At 37.7% G+C, this 15,722-nt stretch overlaps 1 protein-coding gene across 3 annotated transcripts in view; it reads right to left on the bottom strand.

Moving 5' to 3' along the window:
* Window positions 1-15,722, bottom strand: part of GRM7 (glutamate metabotropic receptor 7) — an 852,405-nt gene that overhangs the window by 737,597 nt on the left and 99,086 nt on the right. The window lies entirely within an intron of this gene.

The following is a 15,722-nucleotide window of genomic DNA, read 5'->3' as shown; positions in this document are numbered from 1 at the left end:
TTTTTTTTAAGATTTTATTTATTTATTTGACAGAGATAGAGACAGCCAGTGAGAGAGGGAACACAAGCAGGGGGAATGGGAGAGGAAGAAGCAGGCTCATAGCAGAGGAGCCTGATGTGGGGCTCGATCGCATAACGCCAGGATCACGCCCTGAGCCGAAGGCAGATGCTTAACCACTGTGCCACCCAGGCGCCCCTCTTTAGTGATTTCTGATTGTGCTTAATTCTCCAGCATATCTTGTTTTTTCAATCTTTCATCTTTGCATTGAGCACAAAGATAATAAAAATAGAATTTCTAGAGGAAAAGTGGAGATTTGTTAGAGATAAATTGTGAATATTCTCACCCATGACATTTTTTCCCCCACAAAAACCTTTGGTGAATAATTCCATTCCTGATTATTTACTCTAGAAAAATGAAAATATACATTCATACAAAATCCTGAACATGAGTGTTACTAATAGTTTTATTTGTAATATTCCCTAACTGGAAACAACCCAGATGCCCTTTACTGGGTGAACGAATAAATAAACTGTGGTAAATCTTTACAATGGAATACTATTCAGCAATAATAAAGAATGAGCTATAAATACACAAAACAATTTGGATGACTCTCAAAGGCATGTTAAGTGAAAAATGCTGAGTTTCATACTGTATTGTTCCATATGTATAACATTCAAACGGTCAAGACTACACTGATGGTGATTAGATCAGTGGTTGCCAGAGGTTAGCAGCTGGGTGAGAAGCTAATTATAAAGGGATAAATAGCAATGAGGGACTTTTGGGGGGAAGGGGAGGGGTGGGTAATGGAACTATTCTGTATCCTGATTGTGGTGATATTTCCACAGATCTACACATGTGCCAAAATTAATAGAACTGTATACTAAAGTGGCTTTATTATGTGATAATTAAAACAGAAGAATTAGAGAAAGATGTCTTATAGTATCTTATAGTATCTTATAGTTTTTGTTCATTTGTTTTGTTTTTGTTTTTTTTAAAGATTTTGTTTATTTGTTTGACAGAGAGAGAGACAGCCAGTGAGAGAGGGAACACAAGCAGGGGGAGTGGGAGAGGAAGAAGCAGGCTCCCAGCGGAGCATGGAGCCGGATGAGGGGCTCGATCCCAGGACTCCAGGATCATGCCCTGACCCCAAGGCAGACGCTTAACGACTGAGCCACCCAGGCGCCCCTATAGTTTGTTTTTATATTATACATTCTATTTTCTTCCCACTGACTTCCTTCTAGCATCCTCTGACAAACCAAAATGTGATTTCAGTGGAAACCAAGGCCATCCTCCCGTGCAAGCTAGAAAACCCAGAATCAGGGGCTATCAATCTAAGGGTGATCAAGTGGCTAAAAAGTGACCTGTGAGGGAGATGAATCCCCATCCCATTAAGGGGAATGGTAGGACACTAAGTAATTATCCTGCAATGCAATTTTTACATTCAAGAGGGACAAGCTTTAGCCAACACTAGCCTCCGGATAGAGACAATTATTTATAAAAAGAACCAAGGACACTTCTGGAGCCTCATTTAACTAATTTTGAACAGGGATGGAGAGCTTCCATTGCATTCTTCCAAGTGCCTTGTTCACCTTCAACTACTGGAGAAAAACACCCACAGCAAAGAAAGCCCAAAAGTTGTGGTGAATTACATAATATGCCTAAATTTAGACAGTACATGTAACTATATCAGAGTTCTCAAAGCCAAGATATTTTTCCCTTAAAAGAATACATCTGAATTATAAATGAATCAAACATTTATAATTTAAATATCAAAAATATGCAATCCAGATGTCAGTTAGGTTCCGACACTCTTCAGAGTATTGATGAAACTTCGAATTCCATTCCCGGACCTGCACAAATTTCTATAAATTCTTGCCAGGACTCCCTGTTTTCACCTCTGTGTCCATTATCTTACTTAGTTCTCCCCAATGCAGACGAAAGATAAAATTTAGCTTCTTTGAGCTTGTATCAGGAAAAAGGAATCCCCTCCTAATCTAGCATTTTGTCCTTTAATAATTTCACCAGGTTACATTGGCTGAATCATGAACAGGGGTCATTCCCCCCAATCTGTAGCCTTTCCCAGTTCTTCTAGCTTCACACTTTTCCCTCCATGTACTCCCAGTCTTTCTTTGGGGTAGTAAGCAAGTTCTTTTTTCTTTCTCCAGCAGGGAAATGCACCCATGCCCTCCTGAGTAAGTTTTCCTAACTTGTCTCTCTAATAGGAATTTAGATAGGGGTGGCTAAGAGAATTCTAAACATGTCATTACATGTATATTGGGTATGAGCTTGCTTAACATTGAAAGTGATCAAATATGCACGTGATAGGTAGTTGGATAGAGGTATGTAGATATGTATCATTTATTTAATACATATCCTCAAACCAAACAATGGAAGTTCTCATATGAACAATTTATTTCTTTTGTAAGTCAGTTAGTGGGATCTCATGGAGATAGAGCTACATATCTAAGCTTCCAGAGTATGAAACAGTCAGGGAGAATTGCCTTTCAATTTTTTTCTTTCATTATAAGGATTTGTTGCAAAGATAAAAAAGTGACTAGTGCCATAAACAGGTAATGATACAAAACTGACACTTGTCTTAGTCTAGAACACAACTAGAAAGGATCTCAAAGGTTATTTAGCCTAGGAGTTCTAACCTGATCTAAGGAAAATGATTTGTGACAGGCATCAAACAGTTTGTGAACACCACTTTCTCCCCAAAATTGAATACAGAGTTTTGTGTATGTGCATTTTTCTGGAGAAAAGATGAATAGTTTTCATCAGATTAAATATGGGTCTGTGATGCAAATAATTGAATTAACCATTAATAGTATGACATGATTATTCAGAGAAGGCTTTTATTTGCTTTTCCTTCCCAAGGTTTCTTCTTCATTAGAACTTAAATAAACAAACAAGGAAACAAGCATATCATGAAGTCGAGGTTAGCAAAATATATTTTGTCCTACAGAACACTAATCACAAAATACCAGAAGTGGGATGGTAAACAAAAGAAGCCTTGTTGAGATTCAGGGTTGTTCAACAAGAATGATTAATTGTATGTGTTATTCCCATGTCTTTATGAAGTGGAACATGTTACTCTCACAGAGCCACATGCACATCAATATATATAATTGGCCAGACTGATAATCACAAATGACCTAGTAAAGAGGTTCTGGTACAAATTCCAAGTTGTAGGCAGTGGGGGCGCGGTGTCCCCGTAACAATTATCAGGACACCAACTGGGTGTCCTGCAGTTCAACTCAGTTCTGACACCATCTACCTAGAGATAACCAGTTTCTACGGGTTGAAGGGCTCGGTCCTACAAGATTGTCACCTTTTCCCACTTCAGGCACCAGCTACAAGTCTAGTTTGTTACGGGTACTTTTTTTTTTTTAAGATTTTTATTTATTTATTCGACAGAGATAGAGACAGCCAGCGAGAGAGGGAACACAAGCAGGGGAGTGGGAGAGGAAGAAGCAGGCTCATAGCGGAAGAGCCTGATGTGGGGCTCGATCCCATAACGCCGGGATCACGCCCTGAGCCGAAGGCAGACACTTAACTGCTGTGCCACCCAGGCGCCCCGTTCCGGGTACTTCTGACCAGCTGGCTATAAATCAGAGGTTTCTAGGAATCCCTACTTAGGTTCAATTAATTTGCTAGAGAGGCTCACAGGACTCAGATAAACATTATACTTACTAGATGACTGGTTTATTTTAAAAGGATAAAACGAGAAATAGCCAGATGGAACTGGTGCATAGAGCAAGGTATGGGAAAAATACAGAGGTTCCATGCCCTCTCCAGGTGCACCATTCTCTTCAACCCCCATTTGTTCACCAAACCTAAAGCTCTCTGAACACTGTCCATTGGGGTTTTATGGCGGTTTCATTAAAGAGGCATGATTGATTAAATCATTGGCCATTGGTGACTGATTCCACTTCCAGCCCCTGTCTGCTCCCTGGAGGGAGGGGTGAGTACTGAAAGTTCTAACTCTTTAATCACTTGGTTGATTCATTGGCAACCAGTCCCTATCCTTAGCTTAACTATGTGCTTTCCAAAAGTCACTCATTAACATATCAAAAGACACCTTTATGGTCTTTACCACAGAAAATTCCAAATTTTTAGAAAATCTATGCCAGCAAGATAAAAAGCTTCAGCACAGCAAAGGACACCATCAACAAAACTAAGAGGCAACCCAGGGAATGGGAGAACATTATTTGCAAATGGCATTACAAAGAAAGGGCTGGTAGCCAAGATCTAGAAAGAGCTTATCAAACTCAACACCCAAAAAACAAATAATCTAGCCAAGAAATGGGCAGAAGACATGAACAGATGCTTCTCCAAAGAAGACATACAAATGGCTAACAGACACATGAAAAAATGTTCAACATCACTAGCCATCAGGGAAATACAAATCAAAATCACAATGAGATATACCACCTTACACCAGTTAGAATGGCAAAAATTAACAAGACAGAAAACAACAAATGTTGGTGAGGATGTGGAGAAAGGGGAACCCTCTTGCACTGTTGGTGGGAAAGCAGGCTGGTACAGCCACTCTGGAAAACAGTATAGAGGTTCCTCAAGACATTAAAAAAGGAGCTACCCTATGACCCAGCAATTGCACTACTAGGAATTTGCCCCAAAGATACAGATGTAGTGAAAAGAAGGGGCACCTGCTCCCCAATGTTCATAGCAGCAATGTCCACAATAGCTAAACTGTGGAAGGAGCTGAGATGTCCTTCAACAGATGAATGGGTAAAGAAGATGTGGTTCATATATACAATGGAATATTACTCAGTCATCAGAGACAATGAATACCTACCATTTGCATCGATATGGATGAAACTGGAGGGTATTATGCTAGGTGAAAGAGAAAGACAATTATCATATGGTTTTGCTCATGTGGAAAATAAGGAAGAGTGCAGAGAACCATAGGGGAAGGGAGGAAAAACTGAATGGGAAGAAATCAGAGAGGGAGACAAACCATGAGAGATTCTGGACTCTGGGAAACAAACTGAGGGTTACAGAAGGGAGGAGGGTGGGGAGATGGGACAACCTCGTGATGGCTATTAAGGAGAGTATGTGTTGTGATGAGCACTGAGTGTTATATGCAACTAATGAATCTTGGAACACTACAAAAAATAAAAATTAAAAAAAATCTGTTTCAGGAACTAGGTCAAAGACCGAATATATATTTCTTATTATAAATCACAATATCCACCTGTATATAATTTTCTAGTCTATTTTTGTGCATGTATATTTTTAACAACAGTGAGATGCAGTAATTAATGCTTTTCAATCTGCCCTTTCAATAGCTCAATGAATTTAGAGCTCTGTAATTTTAAAAAATTGATTGATTATTCTGTAATCTAGACACTCAATTATTTAGTTAATCTCCATATCAAGATGTTAAGTTGTTTAGACTTTTCAGCTGTTAGTAAATATCACTGAGATGAACATCCTTGTATATAAATCAGCATGCATCACTATGCTTACCATTAGTCTTCTATAGGCGAGCAATATTTGCCACCCCAAAATGTGTCTCTTTGGCATGTGGATTATTTTAGGCTGATTATATTTAAGAAACAGAGGTTCAGGAAGAAAATCTGACCTTCCCCAACTGCCTAGAAGAATTTATCTAGATAGATGACCTGATCCAGAAAGAGAGCTATTACCAAAGAGAACTACAATATATTATTAACTAGGTGTGGTAGACAGGAACTTAGCAAAGTCTTTTTGTTAAAATTTCTCTCTGTTTCCCATTGTTGCTATAAAACCCAGCAAACATTTGTTTACCAAACATTTACTCTGTCCATTATTCCTGTGAATTGTCTTCCTTCTCTTTAATGCCCCAGACCCCTACCTCCTTCTACTCAGTCCAGAATGACATATATACCTCATTTTGCCTGACTGCCTTTGGATGCTCAAGTTTATGTGGATCCCCCATACAAACATAACCAAGTTTTATTTTCTCTTGTTAATCTTTCTCATGTAAATTTAATTCTTAAGGGCAGCCAGAAGAATTTTGAAGGGTAGAAAAAAATGTTTCCTCCCCAACACCAGGAAATATGGCTGTTGGATCGGAAAGATTGAAAAGAACATGATATTGGTATGTTTGCCTAAGACTCATGGTGAGCATCAAAGATACCAAGTGTTTTCCTCTACCTATTGGCAGGAAAACCTTGGCTTTCAGTGTAGTCCAGACAGGTCTTCTCCCCTTGAACATCTTATTGAACATAGTGTGACTTAGGATCATGACTACTAACACACCCTACTGTAGAAATTTCTCCCCTGCTAATGTTTAGATTCAGTCCCTTATTATCATTAATAGGAAACATTAGAAAATTCCCTATTAAAAAGTTACGGGGTGTGTGGCTTGCTCAGTCAGTAAAGAGTATGACCCTTGATCTCAGGGCCATGGAATCTACTTTAAATTAATTAATTAATTAATTTAAAAAATTAAGTCAAATGATGGTTTTTTTTTTGGTTGACTTTTCTGGGAAATATTTTAGTGCCAATACTTGCTATTCAATTAGTCACTTTCAAGAATGCAATGGCTATACTGAAATAATCTGTTTTATCTCCTCACTTACTAGTTGGCAGACAGGCTACTCTAAAACATGTGTATACTCTCCCAGAAGCTTCTTCCTTTAAGAACTTGGGCAGAGTGAAAAGAGATGTGTGAACTCTTCTTTCTAGATCCTCCTTTATTTTAAGCCGCTATTAAGAATGAATGCTTATTCTGGAAGTGTTTGGATGTCTGCCTTCCAACTTGGAAGAACAATACTTAACAAGTGCATAACAAACACATGAACTCTGGGTTAATAAATTTCTACTTGTTAACAGTGTCTTTCCTATTATTTTTAATAAAGAAAACTGTTCTAAGAGGTCTTTTCATTTCCTGCCATGCTAATATGTTCTCCTCTAATGGAAATAATGTAGATAAGTTATCCTCACCCCCTGTCACCTTCATCGAGGGAAATAGTAGATACAATATCCTCATTTTGCATTTTTACCAAACCCAACATTCATCTGACTAACTAAAGTCTCTGCTTGTAGAAAATGATTCTGGAAAGCAATGGAGCTCAGTACCCAATAGCAATTTAATTGTTGGATCTAATAGGAAAGAAAACAATAATTCTCATTACCTTTGCTGTGTTTGTTTCTGACTGGTGTGGCCATTAAAAAACTATCAAAAACTCAGTAATTTAAGACAACAGAAAATTATTCACTCATAGTTCTGAAGGCCAGAAGTCCAAAATCAAGATTTTGGCATAAACATACTCTCTCCAGAGCCTCTAAGGGAGACTCCTTTCTTGAGTCTATTTGTGATAGCTCCAGAAGTTCCTTGGCTTGTGGCTGCATCACTGCATCTCTGTCTCTGACTTTACTTGGATTCTCCTTTTTTCTGTACGTCTCTCCTGCTGTCTGTTTTGAATCTCCCTCTGCCTTTCTCTTAGAAGATGCCTCTTTTTCATCATTGGATTCAGGGGCCCCCAGATAATCAAAATTTCATTTTGAGATCATTAATTATGTCTATAAAGATCTCTTTTCCAAACAAGCTTGCATTCACAGGTTCTGAGGGTTAGGACATGGACATATTGTCAGGGGAGCCACCATTCAACCCACTATCCTTGATTACCTGGAGCTTTTAAAAAAAGGTATTAAGTGTATTAACATAGGATGAAAGCAGAACTTTATTTTCCCAGTTCATTTTCAAGAAAAGTATTTTATGTTCTTGGAATCACTCAACCATTGACCAAAATACTATCTGGTAAGATTACATTTAAAGGCACTTTTCCAAGAATTTATAAGTCCTTGACTCACCAAAGTTGTGTTTGAGCCCAGCATTTGGCAATACTCATATATTTCAGTGCACTTAATATCTCCTGTCAGTCTACACCTTGGCCCATTCTAGTAAAATCTACCAAAGTGCTCATCTACAATATAAGGAATAAATATTGCATTGGATTTTAATCATATTTATGGCTGATCTATTGGTTTGCTTGCTTGTTTTTACTTTTGTTTGTGGGTTTGAGTCCCTCCATTTAATGGTAGGTTGGTATTGCTAGATATAAATTCCAAACTTCTGCAACCCCTGACATTGAAGAGAAGAACAGATTAGGGGGTTATAGTTTTCATTACAGAACATACTAATCTTAAAGAACTATTTCAGTCATTCATCCCATACAAAACAATACACACACACACACACACACACACACACACACACACACATGCCAGTTTAGCATCTGTCATTAAAGGTATGGGAGAAGCAGCTCAGCACAAGACAAAGAATAAGATACATTGCAGACTGAACGCCCTTTTGTTTTGGTAGTTAACTTCTAGTCTCCTTGCTTCCTTGTGATGCTAACTAGCCCCCAATCCTTCCTGCAGCCTCCTGTTTAGCCAACAGTTAGCTTTATCACACCTTCCTGGTTGACCAGCAATGGGAGGAGGAAATGTATCACACTGCTTGAATAGACTAATGAATGAATGCCCAGGAATCATGTAGCAGTTGCCTAATTGGTGACTATAAATTTGTTCATAATCACTTTATATCACAGTCTCAGCCTCTGCACGGGTCTAGATTATCTCTTGGCTGTCCTCTAGTGGCTGGGTTATCTACCTTTGAAAGGGACAAAGAAGAAATAAGAGGTAAAGGACTGATCCCAGAGTCTGATGTGATCCCACGCAGGAATTTATTCATGCTATTGTCAATATCCATTTAAATAGTACTATAACTCATCTCACCTATGTATATGGATGTGGGGATAACAGATTTTGTTTCAGAACTCTTGTAGAAGGAAAAGTGAACCCATGGGATATGAAGATGAAAATGCTGGTAAATTAATAAGCTTAGGACCACAAATTTTTGCAATTAGAACACAAATGGGGAGAATTGATGGTGAACATGCGGAACTTCTATGTTCCGCCTACCAGAGGGAACAAATCAATGACTCCTGATTTCAGAATTGGTGGCCTTCTCTGACTCCAGAAAAAATAAAATAATAATCTGTAGTTGCAATGACCTCAAAAATTGTTATCCAAGCCAGACTTTTAAGAGTGAAAGGAGAGTTATTACTAACAATTATACTTGTAAGTCCAAAGTGAGAGTATTCCTAGAAAAGTAAGATGTATGGCCTCCTCATTTATAGTCAGTTGTTTTTGTTTTTATTTTTGCTTTCTGGCATCTGAGTCAACTGGGTACTTGATTTCCTATTTATCTATGAGAAGTTTATGCTCTCATTAAAATATTTTAAGTGAATTACCATCTCCTTGAAGGAATTCAATTAAAACTCCTCTTTTCTATACAACTTCTAGCAAAATGCTGGGCATATTTTTGGTGCTTAATAAACATTTATTTATCAAAATTTAGTTAAGGAAGTGCCTCAGTTGGTATTGTCCTTAAACTCCAGGAGGGATGACAAACTCATATGCCTGTAGCCCTAAGGGTAGTGGCCTAAGTGAATGACTTGATTCAAGTGTAGAGAGAGAAAACAGACTGGAGAAATCAAGGAGGGACTAAGGACAGGCACATCAATTCTTCTATTTTTTGTTTATTTGTTTGTTTTCTAACTTGGATGTAGAAATCTGAATTGTAGAATTCCCCCATTTTAAAATCTTGATAACTAATTTTTTTTTAAACAAAATCAGCCTATGGTCTAGTTTTACTTTCTGACCACATATTCTTAATATGCTTGCTGTGACTGAGATTACTTTATCTCTTATGTTCTTTATAACAGTTCACAGAATTTTATAATTACAGATTAGGAGGCACTTCCAGGAGTTTCTTTTAAAACTATTCTTTTCATGTGATATAAATGTACAATGGAATATTACTCAGCCATCAAAAAGAATGAAATCTCGCCTTTTGCAATAATGTGGATGGAACTAGAGGATATTATGCTAAGTAAAATAAGTCAGTCAGAACAAGATAAATACCATGATTTCACTCACATGTGCAATTTAAAAAACAAAACAGATGAACATGGGGAAGAGAAGGAAAAATAAAATAAGATGAAACCAGAAAGGGAGGCAACCCATAAGAGAGTCTTAACTCTGGGAAGCAAACTGAGGGTTACTGGAGGAGAGGTGGGTGGTGGCATGGGGTACTGGGGGATGGGCCTTAAGGAGGGCACTTGACGTAATGAGCACTGGGTGTTGTATGCAACAAATGAATCACTAAATTCTATCTCTGAAACTAATAATACACTCTATGTCAAGTTGAATTTAAATTAAAAAATTAAATAAAAAGTAAAATGAAAAACCTGATTAAAAAAGAAAACAGATGAACATAAGGGGAAAGAAAGGAAAAATAAAGTAAGATAAAAACAGAGAGGGAGGCAAACCACAAGAGACTCTTGACTATAGGAAACAAACTGAGGGTTGCTAGATGGGGGGGTGGAGGGATGGGGTAACTGGGTGATGGACATTAAGGAGGGCACATGATGTAATGAGCACTGGGCATTATATGCAACTAATGAATCACTAAATCCTACCCCTGAAACTAACAATACACTATATGTTAACTAAATTGAATTTAAATAAAAAATTAAAAAAAAAATTAAAACTGTTCTTTTCAAACTGTGGATCATGATCCACTAGTGGTTTATGAAACCTATTTCACAGTCAGATTAGCCAGGCTTAAAAACAAACAAACAAACAAAAATTAAAATACATTACTAAAAATATATTAGGACAAAATAGATTAACATAGAATAGAAAATATCAGATAGCATTATATACAGGAAAATTAAACATTGCTTTTTTAAACTTTGGTTTTGTAAGTACATGTGTCTACATCAGCATGTGTCTTTAGTGGGTCTGGTACAAAATAACTTAAAGAGAGTTCTGGTCAAACAAATGTGAAAGCCTTGATTTTTTTTTTTTTTTTTTTTTTTTTGGTCTGATGCCTACATGTTATAGTCAAAGCAACAGAGGCCAAAAGAGGTGAAGTGATTTTCCAAATCACACAGCTAGAAAAGGAGAGAATTGCAACTCAAGTTGAAATTCACGTGGATCTCCTTGAAAATCTCCTAATAGAATCTTTTTTTCCCAAAAGGAACTATAATTAGAGCTGTTACCTTGAGATCTTTCAGGTCAGGATTTGAAATCTTCTGGTAGATTTTATTCTGACCCATTACTCTCTCTTCTCAAACTTCAAGTACACTTGTTCCACAACTCCATTCTCTACTCATGAATTTTTACTCAGAAGGCAGAAGAAATCTGGAGATTCTCCAGAAATTCTTCCATTGCAGCTATTCATTCACATGCATTAAACCTTCACCTATGTGTTCCAACAAATGTACTGCCTTTGCTCCTAATGGCAATCACTCTTTGTGCATTAAATCCCGCCCCCTTGCTTGTTCAATAACTTCTCTACTAAAACTGTCTCCATTTTTTCCTGCATCATGATTATCTGTTTCTACTGGATCAAACACATTAATATGTAAGCATGTACTGATATTCCCCAATATGTCCCCAAAGCACAATCTCTTCTACCTCTCCCTCTGCCATGACCTCTTTCTTACCTCCCCTTTCCAGCAGAACTCCTTGACTAACTTCTGTACACAATTCCCAATTCTTCTCCCCCCTTTTATATAATCAAAACAAATCAAAAACCAAAAAACACAGTTCAATCAGGTTTCCACCTCTACCTTTTACTCCTCCAAAAGATACCTCATCATGGTTACAAAATAACTTCACTGTGATAGATCTGATGGGCCATTCTCAGTCTCCATCTTACCTGACGTGGCTGCAGCTCTTAACACAGTTGGCCACTCCCTCTTCCCTGAAATACTTATTTCACTTGGTCTCTAGGACACCACTTTCTCTTTGTTCTCTTTCTACCTCACAGGAGGCTCCTTTTCAGTATTCTTCACTGATTTCCCCTCATTCTACAGATTGCTAAATGATAATGTCTAGGGTCCAGTCCATCCATCTTCCATCTTTAACCCAGATTTGCTCCCTTAATAACCTCAACACTTGCTTTCTCCAGGCATTAAATACCATCTTTAGGCTGGCAACTTCCAAACTGATATCCTCAGTTGGATCTTCAAAGACCTTTCACTCAGTTGCCTATTCAATTTCCACTCTAGAATGATTACTAAAACAACTCAAACTTTGTCCCAAACTGAGCTCTGAATCTTTCCCCAAACACTGCCTTCAATGGCCCCCTAATATGCTACTCCTATCATCTTTTCCCATGTCTGTAAAAGGCTATCTTCCTTGTTCATGGTTAAAACTTTATGAAGTCATCCTTGCTCCTCTTTGACTTTCACAGTTCCCATCCTCCCCATCAGTAAGCGTTGTTGACTTTATAACAAACACATGTCGAGAATGCAATCACTTCACTTCAAAGTGAAAATCTGTGCTTTGGTCTGAGCTATCATCCCCTCTCTCATGGATTATCGTAGGGCCATATAACTGGTCTTTCCGTTCAGCACTACTACTCTTACACTCCATTCTTAAGATGCCAGCCCAAAAGATCATGCCCAACTCTCCTCAAAAATGGCTTCCCCTTTCCTCAGCCAACACCAAAGTCTTTAAGACATTGGTAAGTCTCCACAGTATCTACTTCGACTTCATCCCCTTTTACACTCCCTTTGTTCACTCATTTCAACAACATGTTATGCCTTGTTGTTCCTAGACCATTCTAGGCACATTCCCACTTTAGGGACTTTCCGCCTGCTATTCTGCCAAATGGTTCCTTCCCCAAAACTCCTGAATCACTTTCGCTTTCTTTTTATCTGGCTCAGACATTACTAGATCATTGAGGTATGTCTTTACCATCATATGTAATATGTTACCCTCATTCTTCCTCCTGTATCTTGCTTTATTTCCTTCTAAGCAGTTATTACCACCTGGGATATTATATATTTATTATTTTTTATTGTCCACTTTTATTCCCACTGGCATGTAAATTCCTTGTGAACAGAGATTTTGTCTGATTATTTCACTGCTATAATCTCAATGTTAAAAGGGAGCATGCTACATAATAAGTCCACAATTAATAGCTATTCAACTAATGAATGAATAAATTATTCTCTTTGGTGGTAATAATAACTACATTAAAATTCAAAGCATTTATATAACCCACAATAGCCTCTGCATGTGCATGACCTCATTTTGCCTTCCTACCCCTCTTTATGGTCGATGTATATTATGTTCCCATTTTACAGAGGAAGAAAGTAGGCTCAAAGTGCCATAGCCAATACACAGAGAAACCCAAACTGACACCCATATTATCTGGCTCTACTTCAAGTTCTAGTTCCCAATGAAATGGCTCAAAATTACATCACTCTGTTGCAGACACAGAAACTTATCACTGAGACTGCCCCTCAGGAAATGGCTTGCTGTCTAGCTACAAAGAGTATGATCTGCTAACAGCCTTGCCATTGGCTTCATTAGAATCCCCCTCAGCTTTTGACCTGAGGTCAAATTATTTTGGGGGCCAATCACTGAACGAGGTGGTGATGTAAGGTCCTAACCATTTCTGCTGGACACAGATGCTTCTAGACAACCATGTTTGCTTCACAGCTGACCACTGGCCTGGCAGAGACTTTCTCAGGTCTAAGCCACAGTCTAAGGGCTCTCCCTGCCCATTCCTGCTTCCTCTCTTTTCCTCTCATAGGTTCCTCTATAACAGACCTTTCAAATAACTGTCTTCCTCTCAGCATCCACCTGCCAGAAAATCCAAACCAGCACACATGAACAGATGATACCCAAGACAGCCCAGGGATGGCACTGGACCAAAAGCAAGGAAAGGTGAGAGATTTTATCAGATATGCTTTATCATATATTTCTCCCAACACTGCAACAAGGACATTTTTTTTTTCTTCCTCATCTGCATCTTCTGCTTTCTATCCGAAGACTCAGGGATAAGGAAAATCAGAACCCTCTCAATTCAAAAAACCTCAGGACTGCAGAAGTTTGAGGAAGGGCCTGTGTATTCAAAATCTGATTCAGAGAAAAGTCACAGGAGTCCTTTTATAATTGAGTGCCTTCCTGCACTAGGAGGCCAACACATTTCAAAAGGGAAAGGCACTGCTTGTTCTGACATCAGCGAGGTGAGGAAACACTATCTAATACAACTTACATAGCTCTCAGAAGTTTGTGCTGATACTACAAATCTCCCTTTTACAAATTTAGCTAGAGCTAATGGCAGATAGACAGTCAGATACTTCAACTATAAAATAGGGACAATAACAATAATAATGCCTACTTGTTATGTTGTGAGGGAATTAAGTGAGATAATACATTGTAAAGAGCTTAGTATAATGTTCAATAAACATCACTTATTATTATTATTATTTCTACACTTAAAATGCAATAAAAACTGCCCTTCAAAAATTATATTTATTTCTAAATTTTATTTTTAATTTAGTAAAATACCTGAGATGAACCCTGTAGAAAATTATTGTTGCTTTTATTTTATTCAATTTGACTGTTTCTCTTCATTGCTTTAAGGTGTTTCTTAACCCATAATTATCTCAATGAAGTAAATGAGTGAATAATAAATTGGAATGTGTGGCAAGAAAAAAGAACTTGGGGCTAAATATATATACATCAAACATGTATATGAAAGCTGTATCAAAGCCAAACATTTTGCAATGCATGAACCTGAACTTCATTTTTTTTTTTTTCCATAAAAGATACCTCCGGAACAATCACTGAAATTTGATGGGAACAGTAGTAATGTACCAGTGCCAATGTCTTGACTTTGATGGCTGTATTGAAGTTTTATAAGAGAAATGTCCTTGTTTGTAGGAAATGCACACTAAAATATTCAGGGATGATGGGCATGAGATGGGCAAACTCATTCTCAAAGGGTTTAAAAAGAATAGGAAGAAAAGTTCTTTCTGTAAACTTCTGTAAGCTGGTGATTGTTTCAAAATAATAAAGAAAGGTTAAAATACCATCAAATTTTTTACTTTTCTTTAGCTAATTACATATGGTTTTAAGCAAATGTTTTTTAAATATGCATCTAAATTAGGACCAATTAACATAGTGTTTTATTGTTATTTTTGATGTCTGTTTTAAACACAAGCAATTACCTTCGAAGACAAAATATTTAGTTTGAACGCAGTGATTTCGCTGGGAGGACTGACACTGGTTTGCTAAGTTAACATCCCCTAATTAAACTGCAGTCACTTAGACATTTGTTACAACCTGTAGATCAAAAGAAAAAGTCTTGGAGCTGGTTTCACAAAAGGACACTGGTTTTCTAAGCTGAACGATGTCCTGAGTCATTGTTGGCTAAAAACCATGTGGAACAGAGGAAATTTCTCTTTTGAAAGATATATCTAGAATTATATTTTACCAAAGGACGTACCTTCCAGCCTAGTTCTCTTCTCAGTTTTGGGAAGAGGTAAGGGGAGTATTTGTTGTGTTCCTTCTGCTTTCAGGCAGGAGGAAATTCCTTCTACTTCTTAGGAAAGGATACTTACTTTCTGCTTTATACATTCTAAAGGTGGCGTTAAGGAAACAAGAGCTGACATTTCGAATCCTATCCAGCACCCACTTTTCCCATTAATGCCCTTGTACACTAGGAAAATACAATGTGCCAAATGTACTTGGGGATGAAGACCTACCACGACCCCAACCAACCACTGCTACCTTATATCTTTGAAGAGCTCTGTTTGGGCTAGAATTATCAATTTTCCAAGAAAAGAAGTGCTCAGGGTGAAACCATGGTGATGTTCCACAGATTTCTCATGAAC

This window comes from Ursus arctos, unplaced genomic scaffold (assembly GCF_023065955.2).
Source record: "Ursus arctos isolate Adak ecotype North America unplaced genomic scaffold, UrsArc2.0 scaffold_14, whole genome shotgun sequence".
Classification (NCBI taxonomy): Eukaryota; Metazoa; Chordata; class Mammalia; order Carnivora; family Ursidae; genus Ursus; species Ursus arctos.
The sequence above is the reverse complement of the archived record's forward strand: the minus strand, read 5'-3'. Positions and strand labels throughout refer to the sequence as shown.